The sequence below is a fragment of the Humulus lupulus genome, chromosome 8, assembly GCF_963169125.1.
Source record: "Humulus lupulus chromosome 8, drHumLupu1.1, whole genome shotgun sequence".
In the NCBI taxonomy this organism is placed as follows: Eukaryota; Viridiplantae; Streptophyta; class Magnoliopsida; order Rosales; family Cannabaceae; genus Humulus; species Humulus lupulus.
The window spans coordinates 113,360,450-113,375,114 of NC_084800.1; positions in this window are offsets into that span (position 1 = coordinate 113,360,450).

Below are 14,665 nucleotides of genomic sequence, written 5' to 3' on the forward strand. Positions count from 1 at the left end.
AAGGGTAAAATGGTAATTTTATTCCCTTTTAATTATGAACCATTAATAGAGGATTAACGTTGTATGTAATGATTATATCAATTGACACTTTATTCTTTAATAAAGCACTCAGTAAATATATGTCTATAATTATCAAGAGTTCAATCTCATATTCATAGTGGAGTAACCATGAGATTTATAAATATGATTATTTAATCAAAGAGCTTTCATTAATAATCTAATATTTATTAGAGCTTGATATTATAGGTCCATAGGTCCCCAGGGTGGCTCTATCAACACCATATCAAGGCAAGAGTTGATACAATGGTATAATTGTAATTTGGAAATTTGAGAAGAATTTTATTCTTCGGGTCAAGTATGCAATTATATGATAATTGAGGTTGAATAATTCATTTGAATTAATTATTAATTTTCGAAAATATATTTATTAATTTAAATACATAATTTTTGAAATTCATACATATAAATAAATAAATAAATTTTTTTAAACTAATTATTTTATTTGAGTGGGAGAAAATAAAATTAGTAAATCAAAAATAGTTTTAATTTATTGAAATTTAAAAGATGATGATAATGATGATCATCAATTTGAATTTTGAATTTAAAATTTAAATATTGAAATATGGTTGTCATCTTTTTCTCAAATAGATAAATACCTGAAAAAGATTTTAGTTAAATAAATAAATAAAATAAAAATGCAAAATCCCAGAAAAGGGAATAGCAGTCCATGCATGACACAGTCTGGAAACTGTGCCATGCGTGTACCACTACATTGATATTGTATCAATGTTATTTTGATTTTATTTTTTTATTTAATTAATAATTTTAAAATAGTTTTTTCAAATTCGGTAATTTAGATATTTACCTAGATAAATTTCTATCATCGTTATGATATTATTATTATATTACTATTATTATCAGGAATAATAAGGTAATAGAATAATCTCTCTATATATGATATAGAATAATAAGAAGAAGAGAAAAGTCAGAGATACAATTTCATAATAGGTTTCAAAATTTTTGTCAGACAAAAAGTTCATCTTCTTCTTCTTCTTATTCTTTATTCTAACCATTCTTAAACCATAATCCAAGTTCTCTTGTGTTGAGAAATACTTGTGATTCCTAAAATTGCAAACCCATGTTCTCTATGTGCCCACACACATCTTGAGGTGTAGAGAACACTCCAGAAGAGTGTGGTTTGAGTACTCAAAGCGTTGGATAGGAAGATCGATAAATATACAAAAAGACTCAAGAAAATTTGATAGGCTTCAAGAGGTAATTGCTTATGTTCTTCAATATTCATATGTTTACGTGTTTATATGTTATATATAAATATATTGTATATTTGTATATATATTTCATGATTAATAATATTGCACGTTAATGTTTTTGTCTGGATGTTTTATTAGTCATAAATACTGTTTATATGATCAATGATTTTTTTTATTGTTGTATAGAATGGGCCTACCATGCCTATTCCCATGCATACTCTGAATGTTTTTGTAATGCCCTGGGTAACCAAGACTGTTACATTGAGTATTTAAAATAGTGCAAGACATGCTAATCAGGTTGTTTGAACATAAATGTGTTTCTAAAGTCAACTGACAGGTCAGGGTTAAAATATTTTGATCGTAAAATGGTTGACTTTCATTAAAATAAGAGTTTGATACAAGGGATCCCAAAAATAATGATTACATGGTGGTTACAACCCTCAAAAGTTAATACAACAGTAGCCAATCTAATTGGCAAAATACAAGTTTGAGCTCTAGTCTCTGTAATTCCCTCGGCCGTGACGGTCGAGTAGCTGTCGATGTACAGTCTGCTCCCAAAGCTCTCAAACTCATGGCTGGTCCAACTTTCCTTTGCCTTTACCTGCACCACGTAGCACCCGTGGGTCAAGTCCCAACAAGAAAACTAAATTCAACAAAACATAGGCAGTAACAGAGCATACATAACAAACCTCAGATCAATCAGTTCAATAGCAACAGAATACAAGTATTAATCTAGATGACGATAAACATATACTTTCAAGCATATAACCCAATCTGTAATACAAATATTTAGGTGTCGGTGCCTGTAGGTTGAGCCCTCTAGTTATTTAGCTAATCCCAGCTCGCTTAGATTGAGCTGTGTTCAGTACACTCAACATCAGCCTCGACTCTCTTTGGCCATATTTTCACATCACAGATAATAGATATATAGGCTACAGAACACATATGTTCATTTACAGGGAATCTCAGTCCCATTAACAACCTGGGTGCAGTTTTCTTACCTTATGTCATGAGCGGAGGATGAAGAGCGGTCCTGAGCATGATCCTCAATCCCGAGCCTTAACGGTAACCCTAGTCACAAGCGACAATGGGTAACTATAAAAAATATAACCCAATTAAATTCTTTGGAATAAAATACTAACTGTTGACGGTAAGAACTCGTCAACGATTGATGGTTAGAAAACTTCAATCTCTATACTGTAAGAAGCTATGAATTAGATAGAAAGAACTCTAAACAACAGGAGAAAACTCAGGCAAGCATGAGAACCAGAAGCATATATTTCATAAGTCTCCTTTTTACATTCAGTTTTCCAACCCCTTAGCCTGAGGGGTTGGAGCCTATTTATAGGGGAGGCTCTATTGGCCCAGGATACAAACAAGTCCCAGACCACTGGGACGTACATAGGTACTCTGATAAAGTAGTGGCTCAGGGCGTAGTGGTGTCTACCCTGATGGTGTCAGAGTCGTGGCCTTGGACATAGTACTGTCGGCTCTGGCGCATGGTCGGGGGTGTCCAAGTGGTCTCACCACTCTTCGTACAGATCCGTACCGCCACTACTCCTCAGACGCAGATCATAGGGTCGTGCCTCTGTTCTCTCCATAACCGTACACCCCGTGTCAGCGCACGTGTTCCGTACTCGGTGGTCCTCATCAATTCCCGTTCAATGCTCCATGTTCGTTTGGCATATCAACAAGATTCCCCTAAGTGATCTCATGCCTGTGCCAAGGAGGCTTCATCCTATGCATGTCCTGAGAAGTCGGGGTGCCGAGGGTCAGGGCCGGCCTATGCGGATCGCATAGACACGAGGCTAGGAGCACGGGTACCTCAACACACCCCTTACCCTCGCATAGCGAGGCTGCCTCTCCTCCTTCCGAGCGCAGCGTCGCGAGGCTAGGAACATGGATACCTCAACACAGCCCTCACCCTCGCATAGCGAGGCTGATGTTCTTCCTCCGAGGTGCAGCGTCGCGAGGCTAGAAGCACGGACACCTCAACACAGCCCTCACCCTCGCATAGCGAGGCTGACGTTCTTCCTCCGAGTGTGGACGAAGCTTGATGCCTGCTGGAATGGGGCGCACGCGGATGGCCAGCTGGGTGCCCTCGCATAGCGAGGGTGAAGTTTGGATTGGCAAGTGGCCGAAGTCCCTCGCCTAGTGAGGGTGACTCTCTTACCCCAACTCCCTCACCATCATGTGATGCCCTTTCAGGATGTCTCGTAGCATAGAGCTTCACTTGTGAATAGAATTCACAAGGAAAAAATTCCACATTTACACTTCCCCCCGAGTCTATAAGTGCACTTTTAAGTGTGTTTGTAGACTCTCTCCACTTCTCTTGCTTGACATGCACGGCCAATCTTGGGGGATTGTGCCTTGGAAATTTTTCCAACGCCTCTTGAAGAAGCATGAGGTGAGTCTTGGGCTTGTGTTTCTTTTTTTTAGTGTCCAAAGAAACAAAAAAGTCACCCAACACTTGAGGGAATCCATGAGAGATCCTAAGATTGCATAAGGACCAATCATCCTCCATCGCGGATCCCAAGGTTACCCATACTCTTGATCTCCACCATTTATAGGGAAATAGTTCCAAGGGCTAGGGAGCATTGACTTTCCCTATAAATACTCCAAGACTTGAAACCACTTCTCTACACAAAAACTTGCTTAGCCCAGTGGTATTCCCTCTAAGCCTCTTCCAAGAGCTCCAAGGTTCTATTCTCAATAGAAGCATTTTTGAGGTATCCCTTCTTTTATTTCCCTTCTCCTTTCTTTCTCTTTTTTTTTTTGTTTTAATTTTTTTTTTTTTTAGCTTCGTGGTGAAGCTGGGCATTACCTTGCTCCTACGATCTTGCTCCTGCTCCTTCGTAAGTCTGTCCTTGCGTCCCCTCAGTTTCGTATCCCCACAGGTATGTCTCCTTCATCTCTTCTCCCTTTGGTTTTGCATTGATTATACGAGAGTAAGATTGATGGTTGCATGACACTCAACCTTCAGAGTTTAGCATTTTCTTCGCATAGCCTTTCCAGTACCCATACACCGGCCCTTTTCTTATACCCTCACACTCGTGTTGTAGATATTGAGTCGCCCTTATGCGTACACGCCCTCGAGTCTTAGCTTGTCCATGGCGTCTAGGCGATGTCCCGAAGGTCCGTCTAATGTTGAATTTATTGAGTTGTCCTCCTCCGACTCGGAGGTCGACGCATGCAAACCTTCTAACCGCGGGGGTGTGCGGGCGCTCTACCTCAGGAGACTATCTTACCTTAAACATAAGGCGTACTGTCTAGAGAGGGAGCTAGAATCCCATCACGGGGACGCGGGTTCTAATCTCTTCCCCCGGCAAGCGACATACATTTCCCAGCTACAATCCACCCTCCAGGATTGCCTTTCCGAAATTGCTTGCCTAGAAGAAAACTTGCCCCCCGAGCCCTTTTCCTTTTGTCGTGACGAGTCTCCCGATTACGTGGATTCCTCCTATGAAGGAGGTAGACATGAATTGGTTGAGGCGGAGTTCCTTTCCATGGTGCCGTCCGTGTTCCCTCTCCTATCCCCTGTCTTGCGCCCTAGGGTCAAGCAAAGAGCTGGTAGACATAGGACATGTGGGGGATCTTCTAGGACCCTAAGAAAGTCGGTTGCTCATAAATTGCCTTACTTTGTCCAGGTACCCGAGATGCCGAAGAGAGTCTTGGACACTTCTGATGAAGTTGGAAGGTCTACCGTTACCCTGAAGAAATTGGGCAACATGCTGAAAGCCCATAAGTTACCCCTGAACCTCAAGTTTGTTATACCAGAGCGCAAGGAACGCGCGTCTGCACCGCAAAAGGGATTCGTGGCGTTTAGCGATGCCATAATCCGATCTGGTGGAGCTCTGCCACTCCACTCTTTCTTCATCAAAGTGCTGGACTACTTTGAATTGGCACCACTACAATTGTCCCCCAACTCCTGGGTGATGCTCAGCTGTTTGTATGTGTTGTACCATCAGGTGTACTCTAGGGGGCCTTCCACAAGTGAGGTTCATTACTTCTTCACCCTGAGGGAGAATACATCAGTCCCCGGGTTCTACCAGCTCCAGAAAGCCGCGGCCCTTAAAGGGAGTTCCCTCTTGGAGGGATCTATTTCCAATAGGGGGGCTTGGAAGTCAGACTACTTCTATACTTACAGTGGGCAGACCCGATACTCTAACTTCAACGCCCCACGTAAGGCTATCCTCACTTTGATCCCATATACCAGAAATTTCTCTTATTATTCGACCTCTTTTTTTATAGTTCTTGTAACTGTGGTAATTTCCTTTCATTCGATGGCAGGTCTCTTAGGGGTCGTTGGTTCTAATCTGAAACGGGCAGCTCATGACCGGATAATACAAATCCTGGCTATGCCGAAGGAACGCAAACAAGCCAGCGCCCTTTTCACGGAGAGCAATCTCCACTTATGTGGGCTGCTGACCCCGGACCAGAAAGTTACCTTATGCTCCATTTCCCTTGAATCTGAGGATCCACGCCCCGCGTCACCCGACTCTGTTGATTTACCCCCAGCGGCACCCGTACTTGAGAGTCCGTGGGTATATGGTCACGATGAAAGGAACTATGACGAAGCGGCCGATAGGGATTACGTCTACTCCCCAGGTGTCCATATGGATGTTGAGGAGACCGTGGTGTCTGAGAACTACTCCTGCTTGTACTCTGTTGCTGGCCAGGCTAAGGGTGTAGCCGATGACGGTCATACTGGTGGTGCTACCTCTCGGATGTCGCCGTTAACGCCTGGCGGTGAGTTTGCCTTTGACGCCCCTGCCCCTTGCCCCCTATGCCTAGGAGGAATTTTGTCATTCCCTCTTTTGATGAGGTTCCTTCACCCCCGAGGGGGCATTCCAGGTGGGCATCCACAGGCGTCTCTTTACCCCAGGAGACGACCCCGCACTCTTCTGCTCCTCGCACTACTGTGGACGGGTCAGGGCCTTCTCGGTCCCCATCCTTGCCAAAACGGGCCTCGACAAGCACTCGCGCCTCCCCCGGCTCAGCTCATGTTTCTATTCCCGAGGATCATCCCCTGGCGGGCCAATATGGGGAAGCCATGAGCCATCACTTGGGAAACTTTCCCGGGGGTGAATAGGGGACGCTGCACGATGTTCCCGAGGCTGAGCTAGAGAATGCCTATATGCGAGCCTCCTTGCAGGTAACTGTCGCGATACTTGGTTTATTAATTTATGATAGCCACATAAATACCTCTTATATTACTTCTGGTGTATCATCTGACCCCTAAGGCTTTGTTTCATATCTTCGTCCTCACTCAGGCCTCTATTTTGAACCATCGGCTGCTTGCTTCCCACTCTTCATCGGCTCAACGGTTGCAACACGAGCTTGAGGAGGCGTTGAGGAACCTATCAGTGGCCCAGACTGCGAAGGATGCCTTGTCCAGCCAACTGGCCGAGATGGTATGCCAGAGGGATACCGCCTTGGCCCGGGCTGCCTCAACCTCTCAGAGCAACATTCAGTTGGAGGCTACCGTCCAAACTCTGAACGGGAGGATCGCTGTGCTTGAGGCTGAGCTTGTGAACGTGGAGGATCGCATAATCGGAAAAACGTTGCATGCTGTTTGGAGGACTAACCCCACCGTTGACCTATCTCCTTTCGGGGACCATGCCATCGAGAAGATTTCTGAGTGGAAAGATCACGGTGGAGATTCGTAGATCCCCTTGTACTCTGTCTATGTATGCTTTTGTTATGTAATCCCTTGTACCATTTCTTCTCTTTTTTGTCAAACTTAAGGGGCTCTGATGAGTCCCTCCTATCACTATTGTTCGTGGATTACACATTTTTTTTTTTATTTAATGGAGATAACCTTTCTGGTGCACCTTGGTTATACTTGTAAGGACACTTTAACCCGTTGGGCTGTTGGGGTCCTTTTACATTCTTTGCGCGCGCTTGTTACTTTTTGCGAGAAGCGTCCTTCTCGTCCTTATACATAGTACTATTTTTTTCCAAGGGTCCCTTGTAAGACCCTTTTTGGGCTAGCCGGCTTGATAGCCGATCTAGACTTATTGGGTGATTCCCTCCTTACAGCCTCACCTCTTGGGGTGTCGGCTTTTCGTCGGAGGTCATCCTTTTGAACCAATCCCTCGATATTCATAAGGGTAGCTAATCCTTGTGAATATAAGAGACAATTTTTTTTTTTTTTTTTACTTTTGTCGTCCTGCCCCCCAAGTACCTGGTGAGATTTATCTCGGCGGGGACTTTAGTTGATATTCGCATAAAGAAATAAGTTACACACGAAGTGGAAGACAGTTTCATTCATGGTAGTCGGATTACAACGATATATAGATAGGTAAAAGGCTTACATCTACTTGGGAGGTTATCTAGGTAACCTCTTTGATTCTTATCTACTAAAATAGCATAATCTGCAACAAACTAAGCATAGCTACTACTTGTACCAGGCATGGGAGTCTCATTGCTAGTCTTACCTGGTTGGGCCTTTCGTGATTCTGGGGTCTTGTCCCTGTGGGTCTGTACCTCCATGCATCACCATCGCTGTTGGTTCTGATGGCTTCGCTGACTTGTGAAGGGAGGTGTTATAACACTCCCTCGCCTCTCTTTGTTCTCCCTTCATACTCGCTACCCCACCAGGAGTTGGGAACTTGACAGTGAGGTGGTATATTGAAGTGATTGCTTTCAATTCTCTTAGGGATGGTCTCCCCAATACCGCATTGAAAGTGGAGGCGCAATCTACTACGACGAAGTTTGCTATGATCGTGGTTTGTCGGGGTTGTTCACCCATAGTGAGTGCTAATTTGATCACCCCTAAAGGTTGTATCGAGTCCCCTACGAACCCGTATAGGGAGGATTGACAAGGCTTCAAGTGCCTGATGCCCAAACCCATCTTTTCCAGGGCGGGGCGATATAAGATGTCCACAGAACTTCCATTGTCTACGAGGACTCGATGCACCCGCCGGTTGACCAACTGAACTGTCAACACCAGCGGATCATTGTGGGGGAAGTGTACCCCCCGGGCGTCCTCCTCAGTGAAAGTGATCGAGTCATTTTCTCCCTTGAAGCTCTTTGGGGGTCGTTGTTCCAAACTCATAACGCAGGGTGGTGGACTTCGCCTGGCTTCTCTAGCATACCGATCTCGTCCTTTCCGGGAATCTCCCCCAAGCCCTGGACCTCCGAAAATAGTTCTCACTTCCCCCTGTATCTCTGGAGCTTCTCTATGCATCCTAGATAGCACTGGTTTGTCCTCTATTTTCAGCCTTTCCTTCCTGACATACCGACCTAGGTGCCCCCTGCGGATGAGTTCCTCAATTTCTTCTTTCAGGTGGATACATTCTGCTGTGGTGTGACCAATATCCTTGTGGTATTGGCAGTACCTATTGGGATCCCTTTGGGACCGATCCTTCCTCATTGGTGGGGGCTTCTTGAAGGGAACCCGCTTCTCGTTGGTGATGTAGATATGCTCCCTTGTATCCGTCAGGTCCGTATAGAAAGTATAAGCCATTTGCCTATGGTCGCTTCCCCGCTTGGGTTTTCTATGTTGATCATCCCTCGATCCTTCGTATGCCCTCTTCTTCTTCGCACCATTCGACCCTTCATTGGTGGGGGGCTGTGCAGGGGACTCGCCCATTCCCGCCTTTAAGTTCGCGTGACCATCCTCTACACGAATATACTTCTGCGCTCTCTCGTAGAAGTCATCTAGATCTGTCACTTCCCTCTTGAGCATATTATCCCACAACTTGCTTCCCGGAAGCACCCCGGCGGTGATGGCCATTTTTAACTCTCTACGGGTCAGGCTCCCCACTTTGGCCGCTTCCATATTGAACCTATGGATATAGTTTTTTAGGCTCTCATTTTTGCCCTGTTTTACATTGGCTAGGCTAGTTCCTGGCATTGTATAATCACGCACGGCATGATGCTGCTGGAGAAATTCGTCTGAAAATTGTTACCAAGACCTGACGGACCCCGGTCGAAGTCTCTTAAACCATTTGTATGCGGGCCCTTTCAACGTGACTGCGAAACAGTGGCATCTAGCCCCGCTACTTATCCCCCTCAGCTTCATTAAGTCATTGAATGCGTCTAGATGGTACTTGGGGTCGGTGCTTCCTTCATATGGGGTCATATGAGGCTCCTTGAAGTTGGCTGGGAGTCGAATGGCTTGGATCTCTTTGGTGAAAGGCGATTCATAGTCGAACTCTTCCTCAAGGCTCTGCCCTCCAGACACGGTGACAATCTTACTCCGTAGGCTCTTCATCTTCGTATCGAGGTCTTGTCTCCTCTTCTTCAGGGTGTCCCTCAACATGGATGGGTTGACATCTTCCTTTCCTTTGCCGTCCCGGGGGACAGTAGGAGGGGTAGTTCTCTTATTCGCCCTCTTCTTGTTGAGCTCCTCTCGTAGGTCTGAGGGCGTCCTCTTTGAGGTGACCTCGACGTCATTGCGAGAGCCACCATTGTTCCCTTGCTTTGGCTCTTGGGGTGGCCTCGATGGTCTAGGATGCTTTTGTGGCTTTTCCCTGGGGGTGTTACTGGTGGAGTGTCTGGTTCTTCCGTCGTCTACTGGGACAGTGGTTTCCCGACCCTTCTCTTTCCTCTTGGGCAGAGTCACGTTTGACTTACCTTGCAACAGGCCATTCAGCACCTCCTGCATGTTCTCCAGGGTAGTCTCCAGTCTTTGGTTTTTACGGTGCAGTTCACGAATCTCCTCTTCATAGAAACGAGATTTAGAACTTGAGCTCACGAAATGGACCCGGGGTTGCTTATCGCGTCTGTGCGTTGAGGGGCCCGGGTCTTGCCGGCCGGAGTTCGGTACCTTTGGTGGTTTGGGAGGAGGGAACTCGTTGGCGTTCCCGGGTGGTGCAGTAGTTGTCCCTGGAGGATTCTCACCGGGCGAGATGGCCGGAGACGAGGCCTCCTTGTCATTCTGGTGAACCTCAGGGTCCCTTGGGGGGTCTACGTCTCGGGGTGGAGGTGGATCCTTCATGGAGGCCTTCAGCTGAACTCCGGTAAGGTGGACCTCCACCTCTCGAGGCTCCTTGAGATGCTTCGAACGTCTAGGCATTTTTCCTTGCCGGAAGTAATGGCAGAACAGTAGCTTGGTGCTTACGTTCCCACAGACGGCGCCAAACTGTTGACGGTAAGAACTCGTCAACGATTGATGGTTAGAAAACTTCAATCTCTATACTGTAAGAAGCTATGAATTAGATAGAAAGAACTCTAAACAACAGGAGAAAACTCAGGCAAGCATGAGAACCAGAAGCATATATTTCATAAGTCTCCTTTTTACATTCAGTTTTCCAACCCCTTAGCCTGAGGGGTTGGAGCCTATTTATAGGGGAGGCTCTATTGGCCCAGGATACAAACAAGTCCCAGACCACTGGGACGTACATAGGTACTCTGATAAAGTAGTGGCTCAGGGCGTAGTGGTGTCTACCCTGATGGTGTCAGAGTCGTGGCCTTGGACATAGTACTGTCGGCTCTGGCGCATGGTCGGGGGTGTCCAAGTGGTCTCACCACTCTTCGTACAGATCCGTACCGCCACTACTCCTCAGACGCAGATCATAGGGTCATGCCTCTGTTCTCTCCATAACCGTACACCCCGTGTCAGCGCACGTGTTCCGTACTCGGTGGTCCTCATCAATTCCCGTTCAATGCTCCATGTTCGTTTGGCATATCAACAAGATTCCCCTAAGTGATCTCATGCCTGTGCCAAGGAGGCTTCATCCTATGCATGTCCTGAGAAGTCGGGGTGCCGAGGGTCAGGGCCGGCCTATGCGGATCGCATAGACACGAGGCTAGGAGCACGGGTACCTCAACACACCCCTTACCCTCGCATAGCGAGGCTGCCTCTCCTCCTTCCGAGCGCAGCGTCGCGAGGCTAGGAACATGGATACCTCAACACAGCCCTCACCCTCGCATAGCGAGGCTGATGTTCTTCCTCCGAGGTGCAGCGTCGCGAGGCTAGAAGCACGGACACCTCAACACAGCCCTCACCCTCGCATAGCGAGGCTGACGTTCTTCCTCCGAGTGTGGACGAAGCTTGATGCCTGCTGGAATGGGGCGCACGCGGATGGCCAGCTGGGTGCCCTCGCATAGCGAGGGTGAAGTTTGGATTGGCAAGTGGCCGAAGTCCCTCGCCTAGTGAGGGTGACTCTCTTACCCCAACTCCCTCACCATCATGTGATGCCCTTTCAGGATGTCTCGTAGCATAGAGCTTCACTTGTGAATAGAATTCACAAGGAAAAAATTCCACATTTACACTAACCTCGGAGACCTTGAATTCTACTAAACCGGGTAGTACAATTCATCCCCAGCGCTTAGGTTTAAGTCCCTGAGCCTGAAGAAAAATCGTGGTTATGGCTGCCTAGGCGTGTCGCGATCTAACCCTAAGGGTCGCGACACTCCCCAAGTCAGATGCGCCCGCCTCTTGTCCTAAAGGAGAGGTGGGCTACGACATGCCCCCCTAGGGCTGCGGCATGCTCACAAGTCAGCAAGCCCCCAGAGCCTTTTGGGTCACACAGGTCGCAGCGCACCCCCGCCAACCCAGAAATCCCCAGGTTTTTTTTCCATTTTTTCCTCAACTCAACTCATAAAAAATCACTTGAAACCTTCAACCAAGCCCAGAATCGAGTTTAGGACTCTTAACCACACAACCTAGGAAATAAAATCACCCAAAAACCTAGTAAAATTACTACCCCAAATCAGCAATCAATCAACACTCAAAAAACCCAGTCAAAACTCATCCTAACAATTTGAATTCCTAGAAGAATGAAGACAGACTTCTTACCTCAGTTTATAGCCTCAATCCTCAGCAATTCCTTGACTGACCCTAGCTTAATATCCTCAGTTCAAGAATTTCTTCAACCTCAAAGCACAAGAGAGGGAGAGAGAGAGAGTTTGAGATATTCTTATATGTTCTAGCCTAAGTCTAATACTTTCTAACTATATCTCTCAGTTAAAATGACCAAAATGCCCCTTATACTAACCCAGCCCCTTTGTTTCCCATAAAGGAAAAACAGTCATTAGCCCCAATTCCCGCTAATTCCTTGAGTCATCCTACAGATTCTCAATTAGTCCCATCATGCCCCACTCATGACCAAATACTTACCCATTACTCAATTTATTACCAAATATTCATTAAATTCCCAAAATACCCCTAGGCTCTCCCCGAGCAACGTATTAAACCCCGCTGTGACTATTATACTAACCCGCTCACTAGGATCGCCTTGAGCCGAATACTAAAAATATATCCACATAATAATGTTGTCCTAACCAATTAATGCATGTAATCATATTTATGCCCTTAACGGGCCAAAATTACAAATATGCCCTTATAAACTAGAACGAGCATACACGCATATTTAATACTCATAAACATGCATATAAATGTATTCATATTATTATATAAATCATGCATGCCACATTGTCACGAAATTAATCAATTAATCACACATATATCCAATTATGCTCTTTTGGCATGCTAATCAAGGCATTAAACTTTATTAGCATTTTTGGGATATTACAACTTTCCCCTCCTACTGCGAATTTTTCCCTCGAAATTTACCTAAATAACTCGGGATACTGATCCTGCATAGTCGACTCTAGCTCCCAGGTCGCTTCCTCGACCTTGCTATTCTTCCATAAGACTTTGACCAGAGGAATTGGCTTGTTCCTTAGAAACATGTCCTTCCTGTTTAGGATCTAAACGGGTCGCTCCTCATACGATAAATCAGTCTGCAGTTCCAGATCCACATATCCCAATACATAGGTCGTATCTAATACATACTTCCAAAGCATAGAGATGTGGAGTATGTCGTGAATTCCTAATAATGACGGTGGCCAAGCCAATCTCTAGGCTACCTGCCATATCCTTTCCAGGATCTCAAAAGGTCCTACGAATCTAGGGCTCAGCTTGCCCTTTTTCCCAAATCTCTTCACCCCTCACAATGGTGAAACTCGCAGAAACATGTGGTCCCCCACCTGGAACTCCATGTCCTTACGCTTAGGATCAGCATAGCTTTTCTGTTTGCCCTGCGAAGCAAACATTCGAGCTTGGATCTTCTGAATAACTTCATTAGTCTTCTGAACCATCGCTGGTCCCAAATACTTCCTCTCCGCCATCTCATCCCAATAGAAATCTACACTTCATTCCATACAACATCTTGTATGGTGCTACTTCAATCATTGATTGATAACTATTGTTATATGAGAACTCAACCAACAAAAGGTACTTACTCTAAGAACCCTCGAAGTTTAACACACATGCTCTAAGCATGTCCTCCAATATCCGAATCTTCCTCTCAGACTATCCATCTGTTTGAGGATGAAAGGTTGTACTGAACCTCAGCTGAGTTCCCATAGCCTTCTATAAACCATCCCAAAACTTGGAGGTAAATATGGGATCCCGTTCCGATACTATAGACTTAGGAACCCCATGGAGATGTACAATATCGCTCACATACAACTCCGCATACTGATCCACAACATAAGTCGTCTTCACTGGCAGAAAGTGAGCTGACTCGGTGGACCTTTCTATTATCACCCCCACTGAGTCATGTTGCCCCACCGTCCTCGGTAAACCTCCCACAAAATCCATGGAAATATCTTCCCACTTCCACTAGGGAATACCCAAAGGTTGTAACAACCCCGCTGGTCGCTGGTGTTCAACCTTTACCTCTTGACAGGTTAAGCACTTGGCTACATACTCAACCACGTCCTTCTTCATCCCAAGCCACCAATAAAAAGTCTATAGATCATGGAACATATTCGTGGTGCCTGGATGGAGTGACTATGGCATAGTATGGGATTCATAAAGTATCTCTCATCTAATAGCCATATCCATCGAAACACAGATCCGATCCTTATACCCCAGAAAACCCATCTTTGAGATGGAATAATCCCTAGCTACTCTAGCTAGGACATTCCCTCTAACCACCTGCAACTACGCATCACCAACCTGACCCTCTCTTATCCTCTCCAAGAGGGAAGACTGTAAAGTAATATTGGCCAACTAACCCACAACCAACTCTATCCTCGCTCAAGTTATCTCCTCGGCTAACTCCTTAGATATCTACTTTGAGCTAAACAACTGTCCTGGTCCCCTCCGGTTCAAAGCATCTGCCACTACATTGGCTTCTCCTGGGAGGTAAAGGATGTCACGGTCGTAATCCTTCACCAATTCTAGCCAACGTCTCTGTTTTATATTTAGGTCCTTCTGGGGAAAGAAATACTTCAAACTCTTATGGTCGGTGAATATCTCGCACTTCTCTCCATACAAATAATGTTGCCATACTTTTAGTGCATACACCACCGTTGCTAATTCCAAATCATGGGTTGGGTAATGTTGCTCAAATTCATTCAGCTGCCGCAACGCATAAGCAATAACCTTCTCATTCTGCATCAACACGCATCCCAATCCCAGTCTCAATGCG